The 16,000-nt window shown below is 45.6% G+C and overlaps 1 protein-coding gene across 1 annotated transcript in view; it reads right to left on the bottom strand.

Annotated features, from left to right (window-relative positions):
- The window catches only part of LOC124545448 (protein son of sevenless-like), a 177,065-nt gene that overhangs the window by 78,050 nt on the left and 83,015 nt on the right, over window positions 1-16,000 (bottom strand).

Genomic DNA, 16,000 nt, shown 5'->3' on the forward strand with positions numbered 1-16,000 from the left:
GGCATCACAATAGAAGATGATCACAAAAAGGCACATCTTAGCAGATACAGCAAGCTTGCTACCTGCTCCCAAGAGTCACAATGTCAGTGGGTTTACAGTGGGCGGAGTGCTACACCAGCAATCCCCACCTACAAAAGGCCTCTGGGTGGTGCCAAGTCATAAAACACAGTTGTTGCTGGCCAAAGCAAGGAGGACAGTGATGTTAAGCTTTCAGCTCAAGCTGTTGCTACCAAACTTGGTGTTTGTTAACGTAAGGTCCAGATACATTTCTACTTACAAAATAGGAGAATGGGAGGACTAAGTGTGGTTGGCCTGTGGTGCCTAGGAGATACAGAGCCACTAGTCAGATTGACTGAAGCCCATAAAGTGCCGGTGGATTGGTGAGCCAACTATAGGAAGAGTGAAATAGCACATTTTTGTATTTAGACAGAGTTCTCAATCTGATCACTGGGGCAGCAACTCCAGGTCAGTTGTTGCCAGCATCAGTAAGCTCTGACAAGCCTGTTTTTTCCACTTGGAGTGCTGCTCTCTTCTCTGCTTCTGCCAGCATTCACCCCATAGGCTCAGGCACCAACTTCAGTTGTGTAACCTGTTGCACCCTTTGCGTTTTCTAGTGTTTAGGATTAGCCTTCAGTGTAGTTGTTTGTTTGATTGCAAACAAACAGTATTAACAGACCCACAAGTCTCCTCAAGTCTTCTGTTGCAAGCATCCTATCGATTCTTAAAAACCGCACCTCTCACAGGTACCTTGTGACACAGCTTCGTGCTGCTGCAATCAATCAACCTGCCTTCACTGGAAGTCAGGCTGCATTTGCTCCTAACCGCTCAGCAACAGCAGACTGACCTGTAACCCCGTCTTCCCTGTATCCTGTGTTAGGATGTGACATACATAAACACTGTCTCGTGCCAGGTGTGGAATATCCTTAATGGTTTTTGGGATTGATAGGTCTTCAGTCTGATGTCAAGACTGAGTTGGCAGCTTATGAGAAGCAGCACCTGCACTCCAGTGAGAACAGACAGAGCAAAAAAAGTAGAAGAAAGAAACAGAGATTGGCACCAAATTCCCGACATGTCCAGAGCAGCCTTATCTATATATGACTTCATGACAATGTAGGGGGGTTGCAGGAATGATTGGTTGGCAACAGGATGGAGCGGTCCTACGAGGACCACCAGGCCAACAACATGAGGTAGCAGCACGGTCCAGCAGCATGGGGCACGTGGAGTCCCCGCGAGCTTCAGCAACATTGGCAGTGGCAGTCAGTGAGCAGCCGGCAGCGGGCAACTGCCTCGCACAGCAAAGCGGAAGACAACACGAAGCCACGAGCTTCGCTAGGCCACACTTGCTCATCTCACCTTAGTGCAGTGCTTTCAGGGGTGGTGCTATCTCGAATTGACTCATCTCACCTTTACACTGTTCATCAGTAGTCAAAGTAATTCATAGCCACACCTAACAACACAGTTGCCCATAGTGTAGCAGCTGCAGCTAACATCACTAATAGTGATGGCCCTAAAGTCATTCAACAGGCTTTTGATACTATGGAATCGGCATTAAATGAGCTCATAAAAATGTAGACATAGCTTTTGAACTATTGCGTGAAGCAGACATCTAATACTGTTGAAGTTCATAAAAACCGGTATTCAGGGTCCTCAACAAAGTAAACTGCTGCTGCATGAATTATCTTCCACGTGGGAAGAAGTAAGAAATATCTTGTTGGAAAATTATGCATGTAAGTATATTTTGTATTTTTACTCTTGGACATGTTTTCTAGTAGGCAATCAAAGCAAGAAACAATTGCAGATTAGGCTGTATAGTAGATTCACTTCAACATCAATTTTGTGGGGCTGTTGATGTTGCAGTGCCAGCATCAGAAATGGCTGGATATTTGTCATAAATAGGCAAATTGAGCAGTGCAGTATTCATTCCAGGGATCTGTGATGAGCACATTCAGACAACTGTGCACGCTAAGGACGAAAACATCACACGAACTGAGGCTGTTGAAGTAGCTCTGACAAAAGAGTTGGCATTTATGTCCACCAAAGAAAAAGGATTTGGTGAAGAAGTCATCAGGGCAAAACAGGGTAGGTCACCCATAACTGTTTCTCAAGTGGATGTGCAGGGCACACATCTAAGATTGCAGAAGTAATGTTAAGTGTAAAATCAGTGGGAAATCAGGGCATTTAATGTAAGACTGACTACTTAAGAAAAAAATTCTTAAAATAGAATCGGTTCAAGTGTGTCGAGAGTCAGAAATCCAAAAGTCAGTCCGATGCAAAAGTTTCAACTTACTGGGACACTGAAGCCCTTACAAGAAAGCAAAGCCAATTGTGTGTTACACGTCATAGGGCAGGACATGTGGTTAGAGAGTCTACTGAGAACACAAGGCAGTCTGTGAATGAAAGAAAAGCATAAAATTGCATTCAATTGAGAAAGATATTTAATGTCGACTGTGAAAGTACAAACGATTTGTAGAACTGAAATGCCGAGTACAGAAAATCCATTAAAATTGCTTCTAGATAATGCAGCACAGATTAGCTTGTTCAATAGCACCTGTGAAGTCAGGTCTGGTGTAGACCTGAGGGAGGTGTAAAGGTTTTACAAGTCTGGTCATACATACGTATGGAACGACCGTTTTAGATCTTTGAATATATCAGGAATTAAGAATGAAGTGTAGGTTTTATCCGGTAGAAGGGGAATCAAATTTCCCTACATCAGTTTAATTGGTAGAGACTTCTTTACAAAGCATGGTGTAGTAATTGATTAGGCCAATGGAGCCCTGCGGATCGGGGGTAGGCCCATTACATTGTGTAGAGGTAAAATTACAAGGTGCAAGTACACAGGAATAGGGACTTAGAAAGCCACATACAGATTCTGAAACTGCAGAATGTGAATACAGTAAGAGTTTGTAGTTCTCCGAGAAGCTCAGAAGAGCCAGTAAACCAAAGTATGCAAAGGAAGTGATGAAGTAAACAAAGTACCGGTAGACAGACACATCGTCGACAGGAAACAGACTCTACAGAAGGTAGGCCAGATAGATAAAATAAAATTAGGTTTTGTGAGGAGATGATTTTGAAGACAAAGGTTCCAGATACTAGCCTAAGATATGGCACTGCTGAGAAACAAGAGTTGCAGGGAGGCAGAGGCCCTAGAGAGAGTAGTAAAAGGATCATTTAATTAGCATGTTACGTACATGAGAGGAGGCAGTTTCTATTGAGATGCCTTGCATTAATGTGCAAGAATTTCTGCCAAGTCTGAAGCAGACTGTATGCAAGGTAGACAAGGTCATGATTTAGAAAAAAAATCCAGAGTCAGTTTATTATGAGAAAACTTGCAGTTAGATCATTTAAATGCCATAGAAAAAAATAGAAGTGTGTTCTATGTAAAATGATATATTTCATTTGCCAAGAGATGGATTGATACATACAGAGACAATTTGGCATCAAATAAAACTGATTCCTGAAGCAGAGGGACAAGTACTTTGCTCGCATCCTTACACAATACCAAAAGTGCAGAAGGAAGCATTACAACATGAGATAAATCAGATGCTGGAGGATGACAATAGTACCTTCAGCAAGTGCCTGGAATTTCCAGTTATTCCTGATTCTCAAAAAGATTGAGGCATCTAGTAATAAGAAATGGAGAGTGGTAGCTGATTACAGAAAACTAAAAGACATTACTGTCAACACTGTCTTCCCACTCATACATATTGATGAAATTTTAGACAAACTGGGTAATGTAAAATATTTTTCAATGCTTAATTTGGTTAAGGAATATTATGTGAGGGTTGGAACTTAAATATTGGCAACTATTTATTCATAACTGACACAAAAGAGTTACATGTTTGCACCTGTTCCTGTCCTTCAAAGTAGTCACCAGTCTTGTATAGAACCCATTGCCAGCAATGTGGAAGGTGCAGTATACCGTTAACAGAGCCTGTTCTTTTGCCGGTGAGAATGGAGTGGTCTACTGCCTGTCGAATCTCTGGAACAGTTCTGAAGAGAACGCCATGAAGTGGTTTCATTATCTCCGGAATCAAATCAAAGTCACGAGGACTTAAGACTGGGGAATATAGTGGACGGTACAGTACTTCCAGTCCCATCGATCGAACAGAGCAGCCATAGCTTGCACTGTATGCACCCGCACATTGTCCTGCAAAATGATGGGTGGGTTGCGCAGAAAGTGTCGCCGCTTCTTTCACAAAGCTGGTCACAGGTGATGCTCCAAAAATGAACAGTAATACTGTGCATTGACAGTCTGCCATGGAGGGATGTAATGCATTAGATAACACCATCACAGTCATACACAAGAATCACCATAACTTTAGACCGCTCCATTCGCACCATCAACAGAGCAGGCTCTGCTAACGGTATACTATGCCTTCCACATCACTGGCAACTGGTTCTACACAGTGCTGGTGAATACTTTGAAGGACAATAACAGGTGCAAACATGTAACTCTTTTGCATCGGTTGTGAATAAATGGTAGCCACTAATTAAGTTCCAACCCTCATAGTATCTGGCAGTGCCAGGAGAACCTGCCCGATCATTTGAGGGCATCGACATTGAGTCGTTGAAAATCTGTGACAGCCAACAGCAGTGATCGAGAAATAGCAAGACGACATAACACTTCTTGAGCGAAAACCAAATCGGGAGCCTTAGCAATAGTGATATCAAGAACCAAACAAAGATGAGTATAATGAACTGACGAGAATGCAGTCAAAACACGACTGAGGAATGAGCCCCAATGCTGCAACAGTGGCAATGAGTAGTTTGTAGGTCGCCCAACTGCACCCGTACAAAGTCCCAATTTTTGCACAGCCTAAGTTTTAAACAATCAAATCGAGCCACTATCATGAATAGTGATGATGATGAAATGATGAGGACAATACAAATACCCAGTCCCCGGGCAGAGAAAATCCCCAAACCCGCCGGGAATCGAACCCGAGACCCCTGTGATCCAGAGGCAGCAACGCTAGCCACTGGACCACAAGCTGCAGACCCAGCACTGCAAGCTTTATAGTGCAGCTGCAGGTGTTGATAGGCTGGAAAATGAGGCATGGCTCGCACCTAGTGTTGAGGTGGTGACAGTTGTTATCACAAATATTAGGAGCACCACCTAGCAGCTGTCATCTAGGTCATTGAATTCTGGCAGTCTCTTAACTCACCTGGCTGTGATACCAAATTACTCAACCATACCCCCCTCCCCTCCCCTCCCCTCCCCTCCCCTCCCCGCCCAAAATGGGCGTGTGGGGCCTAAAGTGCCCTGGATGAAGTTTCGGAAGGAACAGAAGAGGAGCTCGCCAGCTGGCAGAAGGATGTGGGACGTTGTGCAATGCTCTGGGGAATGGTGGTGTGGGAGATGACTGTTCAGGGAATGGATGCTGCGGTGAGGTCCCATCCTCCAAACCTGCATCCATGGGAACCACTGACGGTGCCCTAGAGCCCAACTTGTACTCATGTCGTTGGCGGGTTTGCAAGAGCAGGCACTCCAAGTCTGAGTGACCCACTAATGATGGCGGAGGCACGAAGCGGGGATGGATTTGGTTGGTGGGCTGACTCCAAACACTGCAGAGCATCAATCATCATAAGATGCCGCCCATGTGTGGCCACCACTGTATCTGGGATCCACAAAGGTCTTGCTCCATAGGAACACACACAGACCACTGAGCCTGTAAGGTATCATCCAGTGTGTCTGATCTGGGTTCCGAGGGCTGTGGTGCCAGGAGGTGGAGGAAAGTATGTGGTATGGGGCTGTCGCCCAAGGAGGAGCTCTGCCAGACTGTGGTCATGGATACGAGTGCTGCTGCTGTGGTGGTGGTGGTGGTGGTGGTGGTGGTGGTGGTGGTGGATGTGCCCACTGCTTTTAACATTTGTTAAACGTATGCATGATCTGCTCTGCTTCGGCATTGAAGTAGGGGCCTAAGGCAGGCTTAGAAGGCGTTTAATGCTACTGGCAGTGCAGAACCACTTAAAGGCCATTGCTGTGAACTGGCGCCCATTGTTTGACATGAGGGTGCAGGGAAGCTCTTCGATGGCTAGAATTTTGGCAAGCGCATTGTGTATGGTGACCGTAGTGGCAAACACCACGCTAACCACTTAGGGGAAGTCAGAATAAGCATCCACAACAACAACTGCATGGGGCCCAAAAAGGGACCAGCAAAGTCCAGGTGAATGCAGTACCAAGGGTGACAAGGAGTGGGCCAAGGAGTGAGTAGCTGAGGAAGAGAAGCTTTATGTTGAGCACACACAAAACAGCTGTGAACCTTGGCCTCCATATCTTTGCTCAGTCCTAGCCAGTAGGCATGTCACCTGACAAGGGCTTTCATCTCCAGCATACTCCAAAGCTCATAATGGAGGAGTTCCAAGATATGAGGGCATGAGGCAGTCAGGATAACAACACAGTGAGTATCCACCTCCACATCCAGCATGAGGATATCGGAGACGAACAGAGAAACAACAAGAAAGGTGAGACCAGGCCAGAAGTTCTGGAGCAGCCAATTTGGAAAAATATGTGAGCCACCCACAAAGCACATAGTGCATGACATGCCGTTAAGATAGGGTCATAGCACATGCCTGAAGCGATGCGAGTAGCTGTATGGGAAATCCATCCAAGGTACGAGGACATTCTATGTCAATGCGGGAACAAGAAATCTCTGTGGGTCAAATGCCGGGTCTGGTCCTGAGGGTAGACGAGAGAGCGCATCCTCATTTCAATGTTGCGCAGCAGGCTTTTACTTAATACTGTAACTGTAAGGACAACAGCCCAATGCTGGAGACTGAGTAGTCTGGTCTGGAAGCTAAGATTGAGGCCCAAAGGGCCAACAGCTTATGATCAGCAATTAGGATAAACCTAGCCTGAACGAGTTACGTGGCATTTCTTAGCAGCAAATATGATTACTAAAGCCTCTTTCTCCATCTGTAAGTAGTGTTTTTGAGCAGGTACCAGTGTCTTCAAGGCATAGGCGAGGAGTTGGTCAGTACCATCATCGTTAATAACCAGTGCCATAGAGGGAAGTGCCAGTAGCCAAAACAAGGTTATGTGAAGGAGAAAATGGCATAAGGCAGGGTGCCAAGCAAAACGTGCTTCAGCTAGGTGAAAGTGTTGCTTGAGGGGTTAACATCGAGTATGGAGTTAAGTGTAAGGAAGCGTTTTCTGAAAGTACTTGTGTGGATTGGTTTTGGTTTTTGTTTTGCTTTCAGGCACAAAAAACAACTGGGGTCACACACACCCAAGTCAAAACTAGAGAACATGAAGACAGAGAGGAGTTAAAAAACAACTATATGTCAGTCCCAACTGACATAAAAGAACATGCACGTGAAGAAAGGGCTAAAAAAAGACACCATACAGAAATAGAGGTCCAAAACTAAAAATTAAATGGCCTTCACCATACTGCTTTGGCAGATATAAAGAAACGCGGTCGAGAGCCCAACGCATCATTGTTAAATTGGCCGATAAATCGGATGGCAAACCCAAGTGGGAACATAAACGGTTAAAAAAATGGGCATTCCATAAGGAAGAGGCAGACAGTTAAAACTTTGTCGCAATGTGTACAAAGTGGTGGGATAGTGCCAGTTAGCAAATGATGATGGTTAAAAAGGCAGTGCCCAATATGCAGCCTAGTTAAAATGACCTCCTCCTGGTGGGAGGGTCGAGAGGAGGTCGTCCAAGCCGCTGGGAGAGGGTCCTTATTGGCGTGAAGGGAGGACCATTGACGATGCCAAAGGGACACCACCTCCTGACAAACGGCGACACAGAAATCATTGGAGGGTGTTGTGTTGCCAGGAGAGCCAAAACCGTGTTATTAGAGGAGGCCGAAATGCATGCTTTTTAGCTCACGCAGGCTGGCATGAGGAGGGAAGAACTATACTGACGTCAGGTCTGGAACATGACAAGGAATTAGAATTCAGAAAGCGGACGTAATTAGTTTCATACTTAACTTTAATCCATTAATGATGAACATCGCTCTTGACGGTACATGATTCACAATATTGTCTGTTCAGAATTCATTCTAATTACTGAACATGGCGCCTTGCTAGGTCGTAGCAAATGACGTAGCTGAAGGCTATGCTAAACTATTGTCTCTGCAAATGAGAGCGTAGGTAGGCAGTGAACCATCACTAGCAAAGTCGGTTGGGCGAGTGCTAGGGAGTCTCTCTAAACTAGACTGCCATGTGGCAGCGCTCGGTCTGCAATCACTGACAGTGGCGACATGCGGGTCCGACGTATACTAATGGACCGCGGCCAATTTAAAGGCTACCACTAATAAGTGTGGTGTCTGGCGGTGACACCACAGAGGGAATATACGTACTTGCGTGCTGAGGTACGACGACTGCAGCCTTGGCAGCAGCGTCAGCAGCTGCATTTCCTGGAAGACCAATATGGCCAGGAACCCATTAAAACATCACACTGGCTCCATGAAGAGTGAGCAAGTGACAGTTTTCCTGGACCCGCTGCACTAAGGGTAGGGAGGTGTACAGCGCACATAGACTTTAAAGGGCGCAGAGTGAGTGTGAGCGGAGAAATGAAAAGGCTGTGTCACCGGATGTACTCTGTGGCATGATACAAGGCCAAGAGCTGAGCTGTAAATACTGAGCAGTGTGCCAGAAGCCGATATCTAAAGACACGGGTGCCAATGATGAAGGCACACCCGACCCCAAGGTCAGCCTGAGAGCTATCAGTGTATACAAAGGTACTATCGTGAAATTCCATGCGAATGTTTTGACACTGAAGGCGATAGATCGAGGCTGGAGTAGCGTCTTTAGGAAGCAAATGAAGGTCAAGGTTAACGTGAGCCGCTTCACGAAGCCAAGGTGGTGAAGGTTTCAAACCCAATGCGGGAAGTTACAGGTAGTGTGAAGTTAAGTCGCTGTATCAAGTGCTGACGGACTCCAGGAGGTAACAGAGAAGAGGGACACGCCCCATACTGACAAACAAAGGAATCAACAAAGAACGGGGCATAGGATGGGTGGCCACGCATCGTAAACAAATGGCATGAATACCTGCTGAGGAGAAAGTCACAGCAGTAGGACCGTGGTAGTTCAGCAGTTTCAGCATAAAGACTCTCAACCGGGATCGTGTAAAAGTTGCCCGTGGCCAGCAGATGCCACGATGGTGGATAGTGTTGAGATGGCGTAAGAGAGATGGGTGTGCAGATGCATAAACAAAGCACCCAGAGTCGAGTTTCGAACGGACAAGGGACTGTTGCAAACGGAGGAGGGTGGTTCAATCGGCACCCCAGGAAATACCTTTGAGGACACATAGGACATTGAGGAACCGTGCAAAGCAGGCTGACAAGTAAGACATGTGGGAGGACCAAGAGTGTTTCCTATCGTGCACGAGCCCCAAGAATTTCGTAGTTTCAACGAACGGAAGGGCAACAGGCCTGAGATGTAAAGATGGTGGGAGAAACCACTTGCGTCACTATAAATTCATACAGACGGTTTTGTCAGTGGAAAAGCGAAAGCCATTGTCGATGCTCCAGGAGCAAAGGCAATCAAGGCATTGCTGAAGACACTGCTCAGTGAGACAGGACCGTGAAGAACTGCAATAGATGGCAAAATCATCAACAAAAAGGGAGCCAAGCTGCCCAGCAGGAGACAAGCCACTATAGGGTTAATGGTATTAGCAAAAAGGACGACACTCAAGAAAGAAACCTGAGGCACATCGTTTTCATGAATAAAGGTGTCTGACAAGCAGAACCCACACACACCTTGAAAACCCAATCTTTTAAAAATTCCTGAAGGAAACATGGGAGGCAGCCACAGAACAACCACGTGTAAAGAGTACACAGGATACTACTTCTCCAGCAGGTATCGTAGGCCTTCTCCAAATCAAAAAACACGGCCACAGTCTGGGATTTCCGCAGAAAACCATTCATGACATGGGTGGACAAAGTAACGAAATGGTCAACTGCAGAACGCCATGCTCTAAATCCACACTGTGCATTCGGGCGAGACTCTAGCCACCATACCAGCTGGGCATGAATCATACAGTCCATCACCTTGTAAATGCAGCTGGTAAAAGAGAAGGGGAGGTATCTAGGAGGAAGGTTTTTGTCCTTACTGGGCTTAGGTATGGGTATGACGGTGGCTTCACGTCAGTGCCCAGCAAATGTGCCCTCTCCCCAGATGTGGTTGTGCAAGAGAAAGGTGCTGCAACATATGAATGTGGATGGTGTCTGGCCCTGGGGCGGAGGATCAGGATGAATTGAGAGCATGATCTAGCTCCCTCACAGTGAAGACAGGGTGATACCGGGAAGAGCTCAAAACTTCGAAAAATGGTGGTCCAAGGTGTTGGAGATAGCAACATGGTCCATAATAACATCGTCTGCTACTGCTACTGTCAGGCTGGAAATTGGGGAATGGATCTTGTAACTAGAGAGTCATCGTAGGTTGGCCCACACTACAGATGAGGTGGAACTGTTAAAAGAACTAGTGAATGAAATCCAGCTAGCTCTTTTGCTATCCTAAAGAACACAACGATACATTTGACACGTGTTTATAATGAATGCAGTTTGCCATTGTAGGATGACGATTAAAAATGCGGAGAGCACATCTCCGTGTGCAAATTGCGTGATGGCATGCCTCAGTCCACCAAGGGACTGGGACATGACATGGTACAGAGGAAGTGCAAGGAATGAAATGCTCTGCAGCTGTAAGGATAATGTTTCTGAGATATTCCACTTGGTCATCACAACTGGGGATATCTTGTTCTTCAAAGGTCGTCAGGGATGAGTAAAGCTGCCAGTCAGCGTCAGTAAGCTGCCATTTGGGTGTGCATGTGGATGGGGCAGGAGTCAGGAAACGGATAGCACATGGGAAATGGTCGCTCAAGACGATGGGCATGCTGGGCAGTGCAAAAGGATAGGTCCAATTGGGAATAGGTGTGCGAGGAGTTGGAAAGGAAAGTGGGTGCTCTAGTGTTAAGGCAGAAGAGGTTAAGTTTGTTAAGAAGGTCAACTAAGAGGGCACCTCTCTTGACAGGTCCAGGGAGAACCCCAAAGGGGATGATGCGCATTAGAGTCACCAAGTAGCAAAAATGAGGGAGGTAGCTGCCCAATAAATGGTACAGAGGGAAAAAGTCAACTGTGGAAGGAAAAGGCAAACTGCAACAGCTTGAAGATGGGTAATCAGACAGATGGGTTTACTATGAATGTCATCCTGTATGAGTAGCATGGTGCCCCCATGAGATGGAATGCCGACCTCAGGGAGAAGGTCAAAACGAAGCAGTAAGTAATGTGAAAGCTCAAAGCGGTTGTGAGGGCGCAATTTCGTTTCCTGAAGGCAGAGTACAATGGGATGCTGTGATACTAAAAGCAGTCATAAATCCTCTTTTTAGGACTGAAGGTTGTGAATGTTCCATTGGAGGACAGTCATGATGAGGAAGAGATGTAGGGATGTCAACTCGGCAGCTGCCGAGTGATGGCCGGTGTAAAGTCGCTACTACAGGGCACAGAAGCAGGGTCCACAGAGGCATCGGCTTGCTTGTTCGGTTGGTCCGTGGAGTTCAACACTGAAAAATTGTTGGTGGTGCACCGGTTATACAGAGGCCGGCCGGGCTAAGGTACCATAGGGCGACACCGTCTAAGAGGATCTTTGAGTTGGCAAAGGAGAAGAGCGTTTGTCTTCGGTGGACTTCTTCGAGCCTTTACGGTTAGAAGCAGACTCCGGTGGTGTTTGGATGGAGGAACGGAGGAAGTCTACATGGGAGTACTACTCCTGTCATTTCCAGCCCATCGGTTGTGTGGCTGGTGGCTTCGCCTCGAGGTGAGGAGTTTGACAGTTTGTTGAACAGCTGGACGGGGGGATTTCACAACCTCAGAGCTGAATTTGAATTCGCATGTCTGCGTGGCCATCATGGTGCAAGGGGTAACAAGAACATAACAATAGATGCCAGATGGGAGAACACAGGGTTTGCAACTAGCCAGTAGCTTGCGAGCTACTGGGTAAGGCACTTTTTCCTTTATCCGGATCTCTTGCACATACCGCTCATCAAGATAGATGGGACAATCCCAAGTGGAGGCGGCATGGCCACCATTGCAGTTGATACAGAGGGAGGAGGAGGCGGACAATCGCCCTCAAATGCATCCCTACCACAGGTTTCACATTTGGCTGGGTGTCGCCAAGACATTCTAGTGTGGTTGAAATGATGACACCGGCAGCAGTGCATCGGGTTCATAATGTATGCCCGGACTGTGATAATTTCATAGCCTGCTTTGATCTTGGACGGCAGCACCACTCTATCAAAGGTGAGGAAAAGAATTTAGGTAGGCACTAAGGAGGAATTTACCTTTTTCATTACATGATGGATGGCAATGACACCCTGTTCAGAGAGGTAAGATTGGATTTCAACCTCTGTCAGACTGTCAAGCAGCCTAGTGTAAATTACAGATTGGGAAGAATTAAGCCTGGTGTAAATTACACCACAGGAAGAAATTCCAGTTCTATGGGCCTTGACACGAACAGGGTAGCAGTGGAGAAGTGAGGCAGCAAGCAGTTGTTGTGCTTCAGAATCAGACGCGGTCTCCAAAAGCAAAGTGCCAATCTGTAAACAAGAGCAGTAATTCATAGGGCTGGCAATTGCATCAACACCTCTCTGAATAATAAACAGATTGACCGTGGCGAAGGACTGATTGTCTTCAGTATATGAGACCGTGAGGAACTGTGGTGCAGTGGGAAGGGTCTTGCAAACATTAGCCTCATTGCGTTCACGTTTTGTAGGCATTGATTGGGAAGATGAGGGACTCGTTGCGAGAAAATTCCCCATGATTGCCAGCATCTCGTATGCCGCGCTCCTTCCAACTTTGGGCTCTCTTCACAAGGGGGTGCACCCGCCTGAGGTGATTGTTCACACCTCCCAAACACCTGATAGAGGGACCAATTGGCAATTTGAGAAGGTTGCAGGTCAGGCAATCGCCCCTCCCCGGGCCTGACCTGTACCAGGGGATATGTGCGAATCCTACCTGTCGACCTGGGGCTGGGAATTACGTGTTACCCAGTTACCTGTTACGCGTCAGACGTGTGGGCTGGCCTTCAGGAGCGCACAGAGAGGAAGGAGGAGGGAAAAAAAAAAAACCTCAAATGCCGAAGTGGAGGAATGAGAGGAGAAGGAAACAAAGAAAGGAAAAGACAATTAAAAACAAAGGTGAGGCTGTTCTTATATCAGTGACAGACATTCCCAATAACATCCCAGACATGTTCCCCAAGGGAGGGGAAAAAGAATAGCAAGAGGATAGCCATGCAGCAAGGAACGGAAAAAATGCTTCAAAGGCTGGGGCCCTGTGGTAGCCAAGCACGAACCCGCCAAAGAAAAGCTTTTGAAATGTGGTGCTACAGAGGAATGCTGAAGGTTAGATGGGTATATCACAGGTACTGAATATAATTGGGGAGAAGAGAAATATATGGTACAACCTGACTAGAAGGGATCAGTTTGTAGGACACATTCTGAGGCATCAAGGGATGACCAATTTAGTATTGGAAAAAAGGGTGGAGGATAAAAATTGTAGAGGGAGACCAAGAGATGAATACACTTAGCAGATTCAGAACGATGTAGGTTGCAGTAGTTACTCAGTGATGATGTGGCTCACACAGGATAGAGTAGTAAGGAGAGCTGCATCAAACAAGTCTTTGGACTTAAGACCACCACTGCAACAACAGTTTGACAGAAATGAAAACATCTCCACAAATGTGAGGGCAACTAGATTTGACAGGACATACAACTTCTTTAGTAAGAAAAATGTCTTGACATACAACTTCTTTAGTAAGAAAAATGTCTCAGAGAAGCCCAAGAAAGAAAGTGCAACCACTGGAGTGCATAATTATAAACCCAAAAAGCAGCAAAGTGCGGTTTCATCCACTGAAAATACATGTCCCAATCTCCGTTGGTGTCATTAAACAGTGGAAATGCAAGAGAGCAGGACTTCGCCTGGGAAGCAACCACTGCCTGAACAGGCTCCTGCTTGGCAAGGAGACGGTGGCCAACCGGCCGATGGTGTTGACGGTGAGTCAATGAAAAACAACAACAGTGAAACGTGAACAACAAGGAAACACGCGAGGATGACAAGTCTGGAGTGGGAACCTCAGACATATCAATATCAAGAGCCGAACAATGCTGCGTATAATGAACAAATGAGAGCACAATTGGAAAATGATTGCGGTCTGTCCTCCCATTTAACAAAGTTCAAACTAAAATCAGAGGAGTATGATTATGAAATTGAATATAAAAAGGGCAAGGACAACTGTGTAGCAAGTGCATTGTCAAGGATACGGGAAATATAGTCTGCTGATACTGAAAGTGGGGCAAATAAAATCAAGGAAGGGCTGACAGTCAAGAAAGATGAACAGCGGGATATAACTGCTGATGAAAAGGCAGAAGTTTTGCAGGAATTCGATGACACACCCATAGGTGGTCCTCAAGAGATCGTGAAGACTTAAGATCACATTAGAAAATACTAAATGTGGTCCAGTATGAGTAAGGATATTGAGAGCTATATCAGAAAATGTATTAGTTGAAAAAAAAAAAAAATAATAATAATAATAATCTAGGTAATGCAAAATAAGATGAAAATGCCATTCGTTACACCACCAACATCAGAAGGGATGTTTAACAGGTGTGTTATTGATGTTGTTGGCCTCCTGATGGTAATAGAAATAATACACATGTACTAACATTCCAGGATGCTCTAACAAATTTCATTGTAGCAGATTCGACAGAAAAGCAGGACCCAGATACAGTGGCTTGTGTCCTGGTGGAAAGAATCATTCTAAGATTTAGGATACCCTCAGTAACATTCAGTGACAATGGTTATAATTATTAGAGAGACACACTAAAGACAGTGTGCCGACTGTTAAGGATTGATAGGATACAGACCACCTTTTATCGTCAACAGTCGAATGGAGTATTGAAAAGATCGCACCGAACTATAACAGAATTTCTGAGACACTACATCAATAGGGCAAAATCAAATTGGCATGTATGGCTTTTATTCGCAGTGTCTGTGTGCAATACTACACGCCACAGCGCCACCATTATACACCACATGATTTATTTTTCAGTAGAGCATGTAATATACCAGGTATATTGCAAAGATCCTGCCGGGACCACGCAAAAATGAGTAACGACCAACTGTTGTGGAAAGAGAGAATCTGTGTTCACAAAATTTCTACGTAAAAGTTTGTTTTAAAATCCATGTATGAACATGAAACATGTGAAGCTGGGGTGTAGCAATAGGTGAGGGAAATTTCCAAGGACAGTCAATGGATTGACAATAAAAGCCAACCAGTTGCAAAATACAGGTTTACTAAACCTTGACCATGGTTTTGACAATTTTAAAACTGTCTTCTTCAGATGCTACTGCATCTATTAACAAATATTATTACATTGTATGTGGAACAGACATGGTATTATTACAATACGCAAAATCACAGGAAATTTTAACAACGAATTTTAGTGAAGCATACTCGCATAGAATCAAATATTATCTATACCCGATGAGGAAGAAATTGACTGTCTAGTACCCATGTGTGTCATCCACTTAATCACCATTTAAAATACACAACTGAAGTAGTAGCTATCTACTACTGGGCTTTGTCAGAAAACTATTTAAAATAGTACACATTTGACAGTGGATCCAACAACATGTAGCGTGCTGTTTGAAAGTTTTGTGTGTGTGTGTGTGTGTGTGTGTGTGTGTGTGTGTGTGTGTGTGTGTGTGTGTATATATCTCTTTCAAACAGCACGCTACATGTTGTTGGATCCACTGTCAAATGTGTACATGATGGTCCGTCCCTCGTGGTCTCGCGGTAGCGTTCTCGCTTCCCGAGTACGGGGTCCCGGGTTCGATTCCCGGCGGGGTCAGGGATTTTTCCTGCCTCAAGATGACTGGGTGTTGTTGTGTCGTCTTCATCATCAGCATTCATCCCCATTATGGTCGGAGGAAGGCAACGGCAAACCACCTCCATTAGGACCTTGCCTAGTAAGGCGGTGCGGGTCTCCCGCATCGTT

Source organism: Schistocerca americana, chromosome 8 (assembly GCF_021461395.2).
Source record: "Schistocerca americana isolate TAMUIC-IGC-003095 chromosome 8, iqSchAmer2.1, whole genome shotgun sequence".
Classification (NCBI taxonomy): domain Eukaryota; kingdom Metazoa; phylum Arthropoda; class Insecta; order Orthoptera; family Acrididae; genus Schistocerca; species Schistocerca americana.